This window comes from Schistocerca cancellata, chromosome 2 (assembly GCF_023864275.1).
Source record: "Schistocerca cancellata isolate TAMUIC-IGC-003103 chromosome 2, iqSchCanc2.1, whole genome shotgun sequence".
NCBI lineage: Eukaryota > Metazoa > Arthropoda > Insecta > Orthoptera > Acrididae > Schistocerca > Schistocerca cancellata.
Window position 1 is genome coordinate 72,708,149 of NC_064627.1, and position 16,216 is coordinate 72,724,364.

The 16,216-nt window shown below is 44.5% G+C and overlaps 1 protein-coding gene and 1 pseudogene across 1 annotated transcript in view; both read right to left on the reverse strand.

The window, feature by feature from the left end:
• Positions 1-16,216, reverse strand: part of LOC126161340 (leucine-rich repeat and calponin homology domain-containing protein-like) — a 365,026-nt gene that overhangs the window by 165,043 nt on the left and 183,767 nt on the right. The window lies entirely within an intron of this gene.
• Positions 3,208-3,325, reverse strand: LOC126163863 (5S ribosomal RNA; annotated as a pseudogene).

The following is a 16,216-nucleotide window of genomic DNA, read 5'->3' on the forward strand; positions in this document are numbered from 1 at the left end:
GATCACCAGTGGTGTACGGCCAGTGTAGGAGATCGCTCCGCACACCATGATGCCGGGTGTTGGCCCTGTGTGCCTCGGCCGTATGCAGTCCTGATTGTGGCGCTCACCTGCACGGCGCCAAACACGCATACGGCCATCATTGGCACCAAGGCAGAAGCGACTCTCATCGCTGAAGACGACACGTCTCCATTCGTCCCTCCATTCACGCCTGTCGCGACACCACTGGAGGCGGGCTGCACGATCTTGGGGCGTGAGCGGAAGACGGCCTAACGGTGTGCGGGACCGTAGCCCAGCTTCATGGAGACGGTTGCGAATGGTCCTCGCCCCAGGAGCAACAGTGTCCCTAATTTGCTGGGAAGTGGCGGTGCGGTCCCCTACGGCACTGCGTAGGATCCTACGGTCTTGGCGTGCATCCGTGCGTCGCTGCGGTCCGGTCCCAGGTCGACGGGCACGTGCACCTTCCGCCGACCACTGGCGACAACATCGATGTACTGTGGAGACCTCACGCCCCACGTGTTGAGCAATTCGGCGGTACGTCCACCCGGCCTCCCGCATGCCCACTATACGCCCTCGCTCAAAGTCCGTCAACTGCACATACGGTTCACGTCCACGCTGTCGCGGCATGCTACCAGTGTTAAAGACTGCGATGGAGCTCCGTATGCCACGGCAAACTGGCTGACACTGACGGCGGCGGTGCACAAATGCTGCGCAGCTAGCGCCATTCGACGGCCAACACCGCGGTTCCTGGTGTGTCCGCTGTGCCGTGCGTGTGATCATTGCTTGTACAGCCCTCTCGCAGTGTCCGGAGCAAGTATGGTGGGTCTGACACACCGGTGTCAATGTGTTCTTTTTTCCATTTCCAGGAGTGTATTTTGAAAAGTACACAGTATTTTGACAGTATCTTCAACGGTTACCAGGAAAATGTTCAGTTGTTGTCCATTCCGAAAACCGCCGGTCGTCTTTTTAATATGGCTGATAAATAAACAAATTTAGTTGACGATTCGACAGTCTAGGCCACTTTTAAGGAAAACAGGGGCTGATAATTCATTTTACAAGAAAACAGGGATGATAATTCATTTTACAGTGAGCTTACAATCTAGTGTACATAAAGGATCACTTCTGAATTTTGTGCTAACCTATAATGAGTTTTGGAATGATAAGGTGTAAGCTTTCGTAAATTTTGTGGAAAACCATATCATAGCTAACGATGCGAGTGGAGGCGTATTCTGCACGCCGGTCTCCGAAAGACATCTCCACAAATAGTACCATTACTCATTCTGGCTGAGAAATGAAATCACAGCGCTGTTGACTGTGTTTGAGCGCTTAGAAATAAATCACAGAGTTTTTCCATATTGTCTTCAACACGTTGACAATAATAGAGAAGTGTGACTTCGCTTACATTCTCCCAACGTCATCCGCGACAGACTATTCCTGGAGTCGACGCAACGGCGGCACTGGGGCGGGTCTCCTAAAAATACGCCCGCAAGTCAGAAAAGCGACAAATATGTGAACTGACTTGTTTATGTCCAACAATCCAGCAGTCATTGTATACTAGCCTGGCTGTTGTATTACGAAATGCCGTAGCATAGTGAACTGCTCGTACGGACCTCACTAATATAATACCATTACAAATGAAACGCTACAGTTTTTAAAATGGCACGAGAAGGTCGTATTTCGTTCACTGAAGAATGAGTTACGGCTTCCTTCCGTCTGAGGCTATCTCCAGGGACGGTTTCCTTGATATCTGAGTGTGTGTCGACGATATCGATATCCCGGAACACCATCGTAACATTTTTGTCAATACGTGAAATCTCTCGTAGAACAGAGTCGATTTAACGTGTATTAGAGAAAGGGTTGGGTTCACCGTAGAAACAGATACTTATTTTTGGTGACTCTACATTCCACGAAAATTAGTAACTTCGTCAGCGGACGTCGCATGTGGATTTTCTTTTCTAAATACACATTTGCTCTTCGTGGAATACAAGTCGGTCAGAGCCATGTTTCAAGTGCAGATTAACGTTACGACAACAGAAAAAACTTCAGTTGTTCCACACCATGTCGCATTCCTTGAGCGCCACGTTGACTGTACATTTAATTGATTATTTTTTGCGGTTTTAATTTTTTTAAGTTAACACCTTTTTTATCCATTTTTGGATATGTGTTTATGAATTTAATGTTGCGTAGTTGTAAATATTCTATGTTTATATTTTTGTACAAAATACTTCATGATTGTTGCATATATGTACATATAAAAATAATATAATCGTATTATTGCATAATCATTACGAATTGGCATGGGCATGCGCTAGAAAAACGTTATGTATAAGGCAAGTCACGTTACAATGATACAAAATCAAATACGCAAAACACTACTATATGTGTTGCAAACAGCGTATTGCAAGAAACATGTGCCTTTTGGATTCCAGATACTGCCAGTGATGGGCAATGCACGAAACTAGTCCACTAAAAGTAATACCAAGAAGCAGCTTACGTCAAACAATTAATACTCGTATGACATATTTAAAACATCAGTTACTTTCATTGGTAGATCAAAAATCAATTTATGGTCAGTCTTCTTCAGAAACTGTAACATATCAGGACTGATAACTCATACGCAGCAATATGGATTGTGGAAATCAGTTAAACCTGAAATCAGTGTTAATATTACGCTCTACGTTACGTAATTATAGATTACAAAAAATGGTTCTAAGCACTATGGGACTTAACATCTGAGGTCATCAGTCCCCTAGACTTATAACTACTTAAACCTAACTAACCTAAGGACATCACACACATCCATGCCCGAGGCATGATTCGAACCTGCGACCATAGCAGCCGCGTGGTTCCGGACTGAAGGACCTAGAATCACTATAGCTTACATGAAAGGCAAATGTGTACATGGTGTTACTGACTTTAAGAAAAAACTAAAAAACAACTTCGAATTAATAAAAGTCATCCGTGAGTTGTTACTGATTGATTTCTGTAACAAGTGAGTCAGTTATGGCAGCACTCCGTCTTCAGGCCACGAGTGGCCTACCGGGACCATCCGACCGCCGTGTCATCCTCGGTGGAGGATGCGGATAGGAGGGACGTGGGGTCAGCACACCGCTCTCCCGGTCGTGATGATGGTATTCTTGACCGAAGCCGCTACTATTCGGTCGAGTAGCTCCTCAATTGGCATCACGAGGCTGAGTACACCCCGAAAAATGGCAACAGCACATGGCGGCCGGGATGGTCACGCACCCAAGTGCCGACCACGCCCGACAGCGCTTAACTTCGGTGATCTCACGGGAACCGGTGGATCCACTGTGGCAAGGCTGTTGCCTCAGTCAGTTATGGGATGGTACAAAAATAAATTAAAATTACATGTAGAATGATAGAACAGTGGAATGCCGTTGCGCCTTGACCATCAATCAGCTTCATAATAACGTTAACGACGCACGCATCTATGAACAGCCCTGCCAACCATTCTATCCGTGGTACCAAGCTGTAGCGATTACGGCACTTTACAGCAACCACAAGTGCCACGCACAAGGCGATGAGTCCTGCCAAAAGAAATGTCTTCTTCCTAAGGCACTTCCGCTATCGGGAGTACATGACTTCTGCTATTCGACTGTCATGATGCAAGTTCCGCATCGTGTGCAGTATGGTAGCCTAGTATAGCAGATCGGTAAGACGCTGTGCGCGGACTCCTAGAAAGCTGCCGTTACTTTCTGAGGAAGATAAACACGTTCCAGATTTAACTTCTCCTCGGCGCACTTGTGCCGGAATGCACGAACACGCAGATGTGAGGCTCTGGAAGGCGTGGTGCCTCGCCCTCCGAATCTCAACAAACTGCGACGTTTATTTAGAATGGCGAGCTTTCAATGCTAGCGGGAATTCGTCCGCGTTCCGTAGACACTACGTCACGTCTGTCAGGGATCCTGTGACCCGCTACTTATATATTTCTAAGCCAAGAGGACGATCAATACGCTAATATTTACCCTTTTGAATAGCTGAGGACGCAGTGATCATGAGGATCCAATGGCCACGGGAAAGGTCAGAAAGAAGGGATGAATGATTACGTCGTATCTTTGATTACAGTGTGGTAGATGTCTATAGATTCTGTGTAATGTCCAGCCAGTACCTAAGTTGTTAGTTAAGAGATTTAATGCAACAAAATCATCTTGATTTACTTACAGCGAAAATGTGCATAGCGCCCGCAATATTTCAGAAAGCGCGCTCTTCCTGCCATCTTATGGCTCAGTGCCGCAGTGTCATACTCCGTGTCCTTATACAGACTGTTTGCTATTATACACTCCTGGAAATTGAAATAAGAACACCGTGAATTCATTGTCCCAGGAAGGGGAAACTTTATTGACACATTCCTGCGGTCAGATACATCACATGATCACACTGACAGAACCACAGGCACATAGACACAGGCAACAGAGCATGCACAATGTCGGCACTAGTACAGTGTATATCCACCTTTCGCAGCAATGCAGGCTGCTATTCTCCCATGGAGACGATCGTAGAGATGCTGGATGTAGTCCTGTGGAACGGCTTGCCATGCCATTTCCACCTGGTGCCTCAGTTGGACCAGCGTTCGTGCTGGACGTGCAGACCGCGTGAGACGACACTTCATCCAGTCCCAAACATGCTCAATGGGGGACAGATCCGGAGATCTTGCTGGCCAGGGTAGTTGACTTACACCTTCTAGAGCACGTTGGGTGGCACGGGATACATGCGGACGTGCATTGTCCTGTTGGAACAGCAAGTTCCCTTGCCGGTCTAGGAATGGTAGAACGATGGGTTCGATGACGGTTTGGATGTACCGTGCACTATTCAGTGTCCCCTCGACGATCACGGCCAGTGTAGGAGATCGCTCCCCACACCATGATGCCGGGTGTTGGCCCTGTGTGCCTCGGTCGTATGCAGTCCTGATTGTCGCGCTCACCTGCACGGCGCCAAACACGCATACGACCATCATTGGCACCAAGGCAGAAGCGACTCTCATCGCTGAAGACGACACGTCTCCATTCGTCCCTCCATTCACGCCTGTCGCGACACCACTGGAGGCGGGCTGCACGATGTTGGAGCGTGAGCGGAAGACGGCCTAACGGTGTGCGGGACCGTAGCCCAGCTTCATGGAGACGGTTGCGAATGGTCCTCGCCGATACCCCAGGAGCAACAGTGTCCCTAATTTGCTGGGAAGTGGCGGTGCGGTCCCCTACGGCACTGCGTAGGATCCTGTGGTCTTGGCGTGCATCCGTGCGTCGCTGCGGTCCGGTCCCAGGTCGACGGGCACGTGCACCTTCCGCCGACCACTGGCGACAACATCGATGTACTGTGGAGACCTCACGCCCCACGTGTTGAGCAATTCGGCCGTTACGTCCACCCGGCCTCCCGCATGCCCACTATACGCCCTCGCTCAAAGTCCGTCAACTGCACATACGGTTCACGTCCACGCTGTCGCGGCATGCTACCAGTGTTAAAGACTGCGATGGAGCTCCGTATGCCACGGCAAACTGGCTGACACTGACGGCGGCGGTGCACAAATGCTGCGCAGCTAGCGCCATTCGACGGCCAACACCGCGGTTCCTGGTGTGTCCGCTGTGTCGTGCGTGTGATCATTGCTTGTACAGCCCTCTCGCAGTGTCCGGAGCAAGTATGGTGGGTCTGACACACCGGTATCAATGTGTTCTTTTTTCCATTTCCAGGAGTGTAGATAAAAAACGAAAGTGGTGAATAGAAGACAATAAAACAAGAAAATACTACTAATAGACATAGGTCCGGAGGCGACGTATTACGGCAGTGTATACGAACACCTTGATAGAGTCCCCAAGGATCCAATGGCACGAGTGGACTCGTGTATAACCATCGGTTTCCGAACCTATGTTTATTAGGATTATTTCCTTCTTTCAATGCCCTATCACTGCATTCGTTGCTTTGAACACTTTCAATTATTGTAAGTTGTTATTAAGGGAATAAGTGCTGTACGTAATTAAAAATTAAATATTTAGTCGCGATTATGAGTTCCTTACCTCGAAGAACTCTCTTCACAGTCCTCTCTAAGGCATATAACGTTGACCCTACAAGTCTGGGAGACACTGTATGTGGGAACACAGTAGGCCAATCAGCACTAGGTTACAAGGTGGGCGAAGGCATTGCAGGGTGTCTACATGGACAAGGAAAAATAATTACCGGATTTTTCCCGGATTTCCCGGTTGAAAATACACTTCCTCCCGGCTGAAAATACACTTTTTCCGTGTTAAGTGACAGTATACTTTTTCTCGGCACTTATCAATCCTTTTATGGTTTATGGTTTTATACACCTGTGTAGAATTTCCCGGCACTTTAGAAAATGAAACTCAGGGGGAAAAAAACACGTTTTGGAAAGATCTTTGATGGGCAGCAATATATGCACTGCATATTTCCGTGTTACGAAGGTATAAATTCGAATTCCATCAAACACCGCATGTTGCTTTCCAAAGCATTAAAATCGAGATTGCGACGCGCTTTTGTAAGCGAGTCACAGCTCATGTCACCTGATCTCGCCAGCTGATGACAGCATTTGACACGTGATGTAGTCAGATCACTCTGAAGTAGCGCGAACACACAAATAAGAAAAATTAATGGATTAAATTAATGTACAATTGTTGCTACACGAAAAGCAAAGGTATCACATATAATATTGGTCTCTAAGATTAATAAGCTGCAAGAGAAGCTAAGCTTCCACATGTATTGTTGATCATTTTCGCGCGTCATACATCACATAAATGTGCCAGTAAATTTTTTTAATAACGACGTAAATGTCTGATCTTCTGGGCTCGAAATTCTTCAAATGGTCGTCCCCAAACAGCTGATTTTTAAATGAGAGTCAAACGCTCTGTGATTTAAGAAATTCGTCGTACACTCTCTCACATAGTTTATCTTACATAAAAGGAAATTTACTTTGAAAGTAACGCTTTTCACAGCAATATTCGGAATATTTTTCCGTGACTTGTTAGAAAGGTACGTTTCAGCAGTTGCCAGAGAGCGCCAGATAACAGGCGTCACTGCGCTTGCGCAGCTACGATGACGCAGGAAGCCCGCATGTTCGCGCGTGTGAAACATAAAAGATCTTGCATTAAAACGAATCTAATGTAAGAAACTGTCACGTCACGCTCATTGGAGGCAATTTGTTGTTAAGAAGCACTGCACAGTCTTCCTAAAGCCTTTGACACACTTTGCTGTTGGCAGACGCTTGTAAGAGCACTGTGTTCTGTTGTTGTATATGGCGCATTTTCTTTGCGACGTAAGTTTTATTTTCGTTTTTTTCTCTCGTTCATGTTTTGTTGCTGCAGTATTATTCTGCAGAAGCGGGATACGGTAAATTTTTTTGTTAGAGTATTGGTTCTTACCAGTCAAAATCACAAAAATTTAACTGAAAACTAAAACAATGAAAAATTCCCGGAACTCAAAAAGATTCCGGGTTTTTCCCGGTTTTATCCCGGATGAAAAAATTCCCGGGTTTTTCCCGGATCTCCCGGTTGTCCCGGGTCGTAGACACCCTGCATTGGCTTCCCGAAACGTCACGGGCATCCTGCGGTTTGATGGAGGTATTAGGCCTAGTCCGAGAAGATTTTATTGCGTCGTCATGACGCACATGATATTTAATGTGTGCTCGGGAAAACTATTTCTTTTAAGTGTTAAAGACAGATTTGTATGGTCGGCCTGTCTTAATATGCATTTGCTTTCAGTAGTTCATACTGAGCAAAGTAATATTTTCAATGTTTGAAGAACAACGAGAGTGCGCGACTTTCAGCCTAGCAGTGGGTGGTTGCTGGCCCTCGTGTCACAGCTCAGAGCACGTTCTATTGAAATGTGTACATCAATCTTTGTATAAAAAGCACCGAAACTGAATAGGTCCTCCCTCCTGAATACGACTCCAAGTGTCACAGAGCTGTGGTCGGAGGTTTGTTAGATCCACTTCTTACCTGCTTGGTCGTAGGGTCAAAACCATGTTTACAGACGTAATATTTGTACAATTTCTATTTAAGTATTAACATGGAGAGAGAAAAAAAAGAGAGAGACGTGGATATGAAGAATATACAACGAAGGTTTGATTGTACGAACTGAGTTATCAGCCACTAAACAAAGGAACAGGACGTGTTACAGACGTAACAGAATCTTCACTTTTCTTGGAATGACCCCGTAGGGACGAACGCCACCCACATACAGGTCGTAGGTTTCATAGTCTCCTGTCATTAAAACAGCTACATCAGGAAGGATATAAAACAACGAAATTTTACTTATCGCGCTCATACAGCACGGCAGAAAAACAGAGGTACGATGAAATTTGTAGCTGATTTTGGGGGGTGCGGAGTTCGAACCACAGAAGTTGAGGTGAGATGTATCAGTCGTAGTGTCTGTCGAGTGCTGGCGGACCAGTCTCTGGGCAACCCGTAATCAGGTTTATCAACAGGAGAAGAGCTAGAGAACGTGCTGGTCATGGCGATCATGAGGTAGGTCAGGGCAGTACAAAAATTTTACAAATGTGTGCGAAATCTTATGGGACTTGATTGCTAAGGTCATCAGTCCCTAAGCTTAAACACTAATTAACCGCCGGCCGGTGTGGCCGTGCGGTTCTAGGCGCTTCAGTCTGGAACCGCGTGACCGCTACAGTCGCAGGTTCGTTCCTGCTTCGGGCATGGATGTGTGTGATGTCCTTACGTTAGTTAGGTTTAATGAGTTCTACGTTCTAGGCGACTGATGACCTCAGAAGTTAAGTCGCATAGTGCTCAGAACCATTTGAACCATTTTTTGAACTAATTAAGCTAAATTATCCTAAGGACAAACACACACACCCATGCCCGAAGGAGGACTCGAACCTCCGCCGCTACCAGCCGCACAGGCCATGACTGCAGCGCCTTAGACGGGGCAGTATGGGCAACAAGCGGTTGTTTTATCTTGTTGAAAGACAACATTATCGTACGCAACGGATTACACCTTCAGAAATGTAACGGCTGCTGGCCAGACTACCAGCTATGCGAAAAACAGCTTATCCTGTTTGTACCCAATGACACCCGATACCATCACGCCAGATGCTCACTGCACTCTGTTTATGTTCGTTCTTCTCTGGGTCAACCATCCCTCCATCTTTAAGATGTACGCAAAACCGAGATTCGCCTTATATCGCGGCGTTGTACGAACTCCCGCGTCCAGTGGTGTCGCTCGGCTCACCGATGTCGACACGCCTCTCATAAGAGGCCATCTCGAGGGAAGTCGCAACAGTTGTCACTGTTTGTGTGGACACGTATTTCCTGATTCACAGTACGTGACGTGATTATGATCCCTCAAGGCTGAGCTAACAATATGAAGCCGCTATACACTACCACGGTTTCGGAGCCTTAGTCCCATCATAGGGGCTATATGAAATATGAAAGTTAAACAATAGTTGTAAAATACTCCTTTAAACAATTAAAAATTAAAATTCAGTTCTAAACAAAACCACGAATGCAGCCCACAGCGTTACTGCTCAGCCTTGCCGTAGCCACACGGGTCAGACAGGCGTTCGGCGAGTGTTGGCCTGGAATGTTATAACCGTTTACTCGTGGTTCGCCATATGAGGTTTATAGCTGATTTGCTCTTTGCTGCGCAGAGTTGTTATTGAGTTCAACTCTGGACTAACGTGTGACTTACACCTAATGCCCTATGACGGCTTTACTTTTAGTTGACTGCATACATTCCCCATGGCAAGTTTGGGACAAGAGGCAATTTCCCACGCCAAGCATAAAAGTTGAGATTATTCGTAGTCACAATTTGGGATTTTATTAAGATGGTCCACTTACGAAAGATTTTTGCCTACTAGTTGTTTAGGCATGGACACAACGTCCAATTACTGCTACGTAGGATATTTTTGATGATTTCATCTGATTTTTAGTGCTAAATTTATAATTTTTAATTGTTTAAAGGAAGAGCTTACTATTTTACTTTAGATTTCAGATACACCTGATGATGGCGTTACGACTACGAAACCGTGGTAGTATATAGCGACTTCTGTTGTGTAATACTTCAGTCAATAAAAGCATTTTACAAGTGTGGCGAATGAACGTGTTACAGAACACTTGTGAATGACCCACAAATAAAAGGTGGCCACACCCGTACCTACTTCGAGTATCTGCGCTGAAATGCTAATCAGCTAATCAGCACGGCAGCAATTTAGAATCGCGCGTTACTCTGGTAGGGATGGTTCTGGATAACCGATATGTTTCGGTATTTGTTTGGTCTGGGGTATAATAGGTGATTTTTATTTTTTACTAATAACCGAATAAAAACCGGAATATCAATTAGCCATAGCAACAGCGCTTAAAGCTTTCATTTTTAAATCAACCTCTTTTAAAAAAGGAGTAAATTTTAATTCTTAAAATTTGCACTGGTTTGAACTATTGTGTATCACAGAAAATAGGGAAAGCGTTCAGTGCTATTTTAATAACAATGCATACACACATGCCATTAGAATATGTACAGCATAGCTTAGGCTACAATGTCGCTGGTGCCATGTGTCACGGCTTAAGGTGCAGTCTGCCACTTGCCCCCACATGGTCTATACGTCGTTTCTCACTGTCGTCGCTGAACATACGTTATATTGCAGAATGGCACCAAACCTCGCCTGGAAATGTTTTTACAAGTGACGCAGTAATGAAAGATTACAGATTTGTCTGCCATATCATTGAAATAAGAAGAACGAAATTGCGGTGACAGTAATACATTAAAAATTTAAGAATTCATTCACAGTATACAATAGAAATGTTCTGCTGCCTGTGTCTACATAATATAACTTTATCCGCTTACAGCGGAAAAAAAGTTTTTCAATATTACGTTTCATCCTTCAGCACTGACTATTCTTAATACTCTGATTGTGGTATGGTCCCCGATTACAACACGATTTTTGGGAGGAGTTTCAAAAAATTAGTATTCATCCACTTATCGCTTTTCAAGAAAAGCAGGGAACGGTGCATGGACTGTGTTTTCTTTTATTTGCCTATTTAATTTAATAATTTGATTCTCTGTACCTTGAAAAAGAATGTCAAAATTTTTCAGTCTTTATTCATTTCTACGTTTCTTACAGGTAATAAATTATTTCAGAAACCCATTATTTTGAGTAGTTCTAACAGACAGGTTAAACTGGCGTGAAAAAAAAAAAAAAAAAAAAAAAAAAAAGAAACAGTATAACCGCAAACCAATTGTTTCAGAGATAACCGCGATCGTTATCCTCTGGTACAGATCGCGGGAGGGCTTTTTTCTTTTTTTTTTCCATATGCAAGCAATTAGTAACTACATTTCATAGCAATAACTCCCAGCAATGTGGTTAGTCATTCATTTTCGTTGAAACTAAAATCTTGTGCAGTGTGTGTAGCAGCTATTACCAAGGCTTGTGTGACGTTTCTCTTAAAGAGGGAGGCAGGCAAACTTTTGTTTGGCCTGGCGAACGTAATTTAGCTTATGGACAAGCTAATTTGATTCCCTACCCCGACTGTAACGTAGCGTGGAAGTGGATGTGGCGCTGTTCCGCAATAAAGTCCAACAAAAAGGAGGAGATATAACAAACCGCCGACATACGGGGCTCCAGACACGACACGGCAGTCCTTCACAGCCGCGAACCACCCCGCTACTGGCAGTTACCCAGCCGACGGCCCGCCCAAACACTCCGGCACGGTGCCCCGCAGCGCTAAATCACCCCTACCCCTACCCCTGTCCCTGTCCCTATCGCTACTGTGGGCCCGCCTACATGGCCCCTGTTGTGCGATTCCCTTCTTTTTGCTGTAACTCTGCGCGCGCAAGCGATATCCCATCGCGTATACGGCTACGAAGCAACGAAAACGCGAAGACAACCGTGCCGCCGCGCGGGGAAGGCATTTCTCACAGTCACGATAAGTCATAACGCCAGCGGATGAATAACGAGCGCTTTCTTATCGTTCAGTCATTTATTCTGAACTACGAAGTCTCCGTTCGACGGAATTATATCACGGAAACGAGTAGCTAGAGAGACGATGTGGACTACTGTTCGTGGTACAGAAATGTTGAAGCACGCCAAGACAATATCTCAATTATTTTTCGGCATCGAGCAAAACTAAAAGGAGACGGGGGCGGGGGCGGGGAGTTGGTGCAACTGAGCACATTGGGTGTAGAGTCTTGTACCAAGGAAGCAAGGAAGAGGATGTTGTTATGGGTGGCCAGCATTGCCACAATTGCACACATGCATTAATACGGTTCTTTATGTACATGAACTGGATATTTAACTTTAACAGAGTCCATGTGCTCATCAGTAATAGTCCTCTTGCAGTTATATTGGTAATCTTGCGGTTACAAACTTTAGTGTCTCTATTAATCTGGTATTTATGTACTGTCGTAGCCTGATTGAGTCAGTACTCGCTCTGCGAATGAATGACAGACGCCAACTGGAGTGTAAGTCAGTGACCGAAGCCCTCCGGTCAGCGGCATTAGCCTAAATACAGGGTTATTACAAATGATTGAAGCGATTTCACAGCTCTACAATAACTTTATTATTTGAGATATTTTCACAATGCTTTGCACACACATACAAAAACTCAAAAAGTTTTTTTAGGCATTCACAAATGTTCGATATGTGCCCCTTTAGTGATTCGGCAGACATCAAGCCAATAATCAAGTTCCTCCCACACTCGGCGCAACATGTCCCCATCAATGAGTTCGAAAGCATCGCTGATGCGAGCTCGCAGTTCTGGCACATTTCTTGGTAGAGGAGGTTTAAACACTGAATCTTTCACATAACCCCACAGAAAGAAATCGCATGGGGTTAAGTCGGGAGAGCGTGGAGGCCATGACATGAATTGCTGATCATGATCTCCACCACGACCGATCCATCGGTTTTTCAATCTCCCGTTTAAGAAATGCTGAACATCATGATGGAAGTGCGGTGGAGCACCATCCTGTTGAAAGATGAAGTCGGCGCTGTCGGTCTCCAGTTGTGGCATGAGCCAATTTTCCGCGGGCTACGCGTGAAACTTTCCCGCACGCGCTCAACCGTTTCTTCGCTCACTGCAGGCCGACCCGTTGATTTCCCCTTACAGAGGCATCCAGAAGCTTTAAACTGCGCGTACCATCGCCGAATGGAGTTAGCAGTTGGTGGATCTTTGTTGAACTTCGTCCTGAAGTGTCGTTGCACTGTTATGACTGACTGATGTGAGTGCATTTCAAGCACGACATACGCTTTCTCGGCTCCTGTCGTCATTTTGTCTCACTGCGCTCTCGAGCGCTCTGACGGCAGAAACCTGAAGTGCGGCTTCAGCCGAACAAAACTTTATGAGTATTTCTACGTATCTGTAGTATGTCGTGACCATATGTCAATGAATGGAGCTACAGTGAATTTATGAAATCGCTTCAATCATTTGTAATAGCCCTGTACATGCTGTCGAGAGGGCGTTGGCGGCCTGTTGCTTGTCGGTGTGTCTCTGGCCTCTCTCGTGATAGGCGCGCTTGATCCAGCGCCTACTAATCGATCTTCGCACTACATCTTTGCCGACCGGTGTGCTGGCGACAGCTTACACCAGCACACCGGACAATAAATTTTTCGCTCCCAGGAGACATCATACTGATAGCATGTAACATTACCTCTACCCTTGATAATGACATTTCGGTCGGAAAGAGGAACAGCAAATATCTTCAGCTATGCTGTTTCATTTGGGATTAAGATATGGTGATTTAACAGAGCCCGCGAGATGCTTAAAAAGGCACTTGCCCTTTTTACACATGATATCCTACAAACAATGGAAGAAGGGCAACAGGACAGACTACACATTCCTTGATTTTCGAAAAGCATTTGACACTGTGCCCTTGTGCACATCATTGACGTTATTGTCAGTATACACAAATGACCTACCGGACTGGGTGAGCAGCAATTTACGGCTGTTTGCTGATGACACTCTAAAAGAAGAAAAATGTAAGTTAATGCAAATGAGTAGGACGTTCGAACACGGCGTTAGTAGTGTGCTGCTTGACACAAGTGACTTTGATTAAATATCTAAGCCTAAAATTGCAAACAGATATGGAATGGAAAGAGCATGTAAGGACTGTAGTAGGGAAGGCGAATGATCGACTTTTGGAAAAGTGTAAATCATCCATATAGGGGACAGGGCGTATAGAACGCTAGAGCGAATTCTTGAGTACAGTTCAAGTGCTCAGATCCGCGCTAGATCGAACTGGAGGAAGACATCTAAGCAATTCAGAGGTGAGGTGCTAGATTTGTTACTAAGAGGTTCGATAAGCATCCAAGTATTACGGATATGCTTCGTGAACTCAAATAGGAATCCGTCGAGGGAAGGCGATGTTCTTTCCGTAAGGCACTTATTAGATTTAGAGAAACGGCATTTGAAGCCGACTGCACAACTCTTCTACTGCCGCCAACGTACATCTCGTGCAAGGACGATGAATATAACAAGCGATACATTAGGCCTCATACGGAGGCTTTTACACAGTCGTTTTCCCCTCGCTGTATTTACCAATGGATCAGGATAGGAACTGACAAGTAGTGGTATAAGGTACCTTCGCCAGGACCCCTACGGTGTCTTGCATTCATATGCTATTCAGTTGCCAGCATTCAGGCATTACGATACTAAGGACGAGATATTGTTCTTTAAGAATAAGTATCAAAATGGGATTATTCATAACGTAGTACCCGACGTTTATAGCATTAATATTAAAATTGAAAGAATAACAAAGGACGGTCAGGCACAAAGGAAGCTTTTTGAGGAAGCTGGTGCTACGAAGAAGATTCGCTTTTGTGTCAGTAATAAACTTGGGCAATTCGTAAAGTTTTTAACACGGCTGGGCGATCAGAGACCGTTTACAAAAAAAAGTTCAATAAATTACAACCCTCGGTAGATATATTCAACTGGGGTTTCTGGGAGGAAATCGGTCGAAATGCATGTAAGTTCGTAACGCACAGTAATCCTGCTAAGTCAGTTTCTGTTGACGTGGCAGTTTGGACGAGTACTGAGAGAAAGTGTGAAGCTAAGAATACTGTATTTCAGACTAATCTGTTTGATGTTCGTGTACTGAAGAGTGAGTCATAACTTAAAGCTGATGATCACACTCAAGCAGAAGTTAAATATTTTTCATGTATGGTAAAAAATGTTGTACATTTAACGGTTTGTAAGAGGAAAGGGACAATAACATTCTGAATAAAGTTTTTATATTTTGGCCGATGTCTGCGTTGGCTTTTTTTCCTCTTTCGTGTATTTTTATACATTCGAGTTGCGACAGGATATCTCTGTGTTCGGCAAACCTCGAACGTATGTGCAGAGATTTGTGAACATGACTGTCGTTATCTTGGAAAAATAGTGCCTCCACAGCATAGTCGTAATGGAGATGTTCAACAGAGGCCACGAGAAATGCTGAAATACACATCCTGCTTCATTTGGAAGGTTACTTAAATGAAAAACATCCTAATGACATCATAGAAGCATCTCCGGCCTGAATTGCTTTATTTATTTATTTATTTATTTACTCTAAATCATAGCCTATTACCTAATATTCAAGAGGGCGTAATTATTGTGTACAACTTTCTTTACACATTCACAGTAAATAAAACAATAAGTACTACTATTACTACTGCTTTCACTTCCACTATCATCATCAATATTAATCAAAAATGGTTCAAATGGTTCTGAGCACTATGGGACTTCTCAGGTCATCAGTCCTCTAGAACTTAGAACTAATTAAACCTAACTAACCTATGGACGTCACACACATCCATGCCCGAGGCAGGATTCGAACCTGCGACCGTAGCGGTCGCGCGGTTCCAGACTGAAGCGCCTAGAACCGCTCGGCCACTCCGGCCGAGCATCAATATTAATAGGTTGGTGCATAGGTTCGCAGTTTTTTTTTTTTTTTTTTTTTTTTTTTTGCATGTTGGTATTCCGTTTTCTATGGGTTTATTTATCAATTCTCATTTTTTATTTGTAGTTCACTGTTGCTATTTTAGTTTATATATCATCATTTTGTCATTTAGCAATAGCGAACAGTAATTAATGTGTATAGAGATGTTGCTCTTTTCATATAACAGAAAAACTGGAATGTACTGTTACACGGCTACAAAAATGTAGACTCGGAATTTGCGCGGTAGTTTTCAAATATTAAATGTAATGACTTCAAAACTCCTTACCTATGTCTTCAAAAAAGGGTGTTATGCAACCTGTGCCTATTTATATGT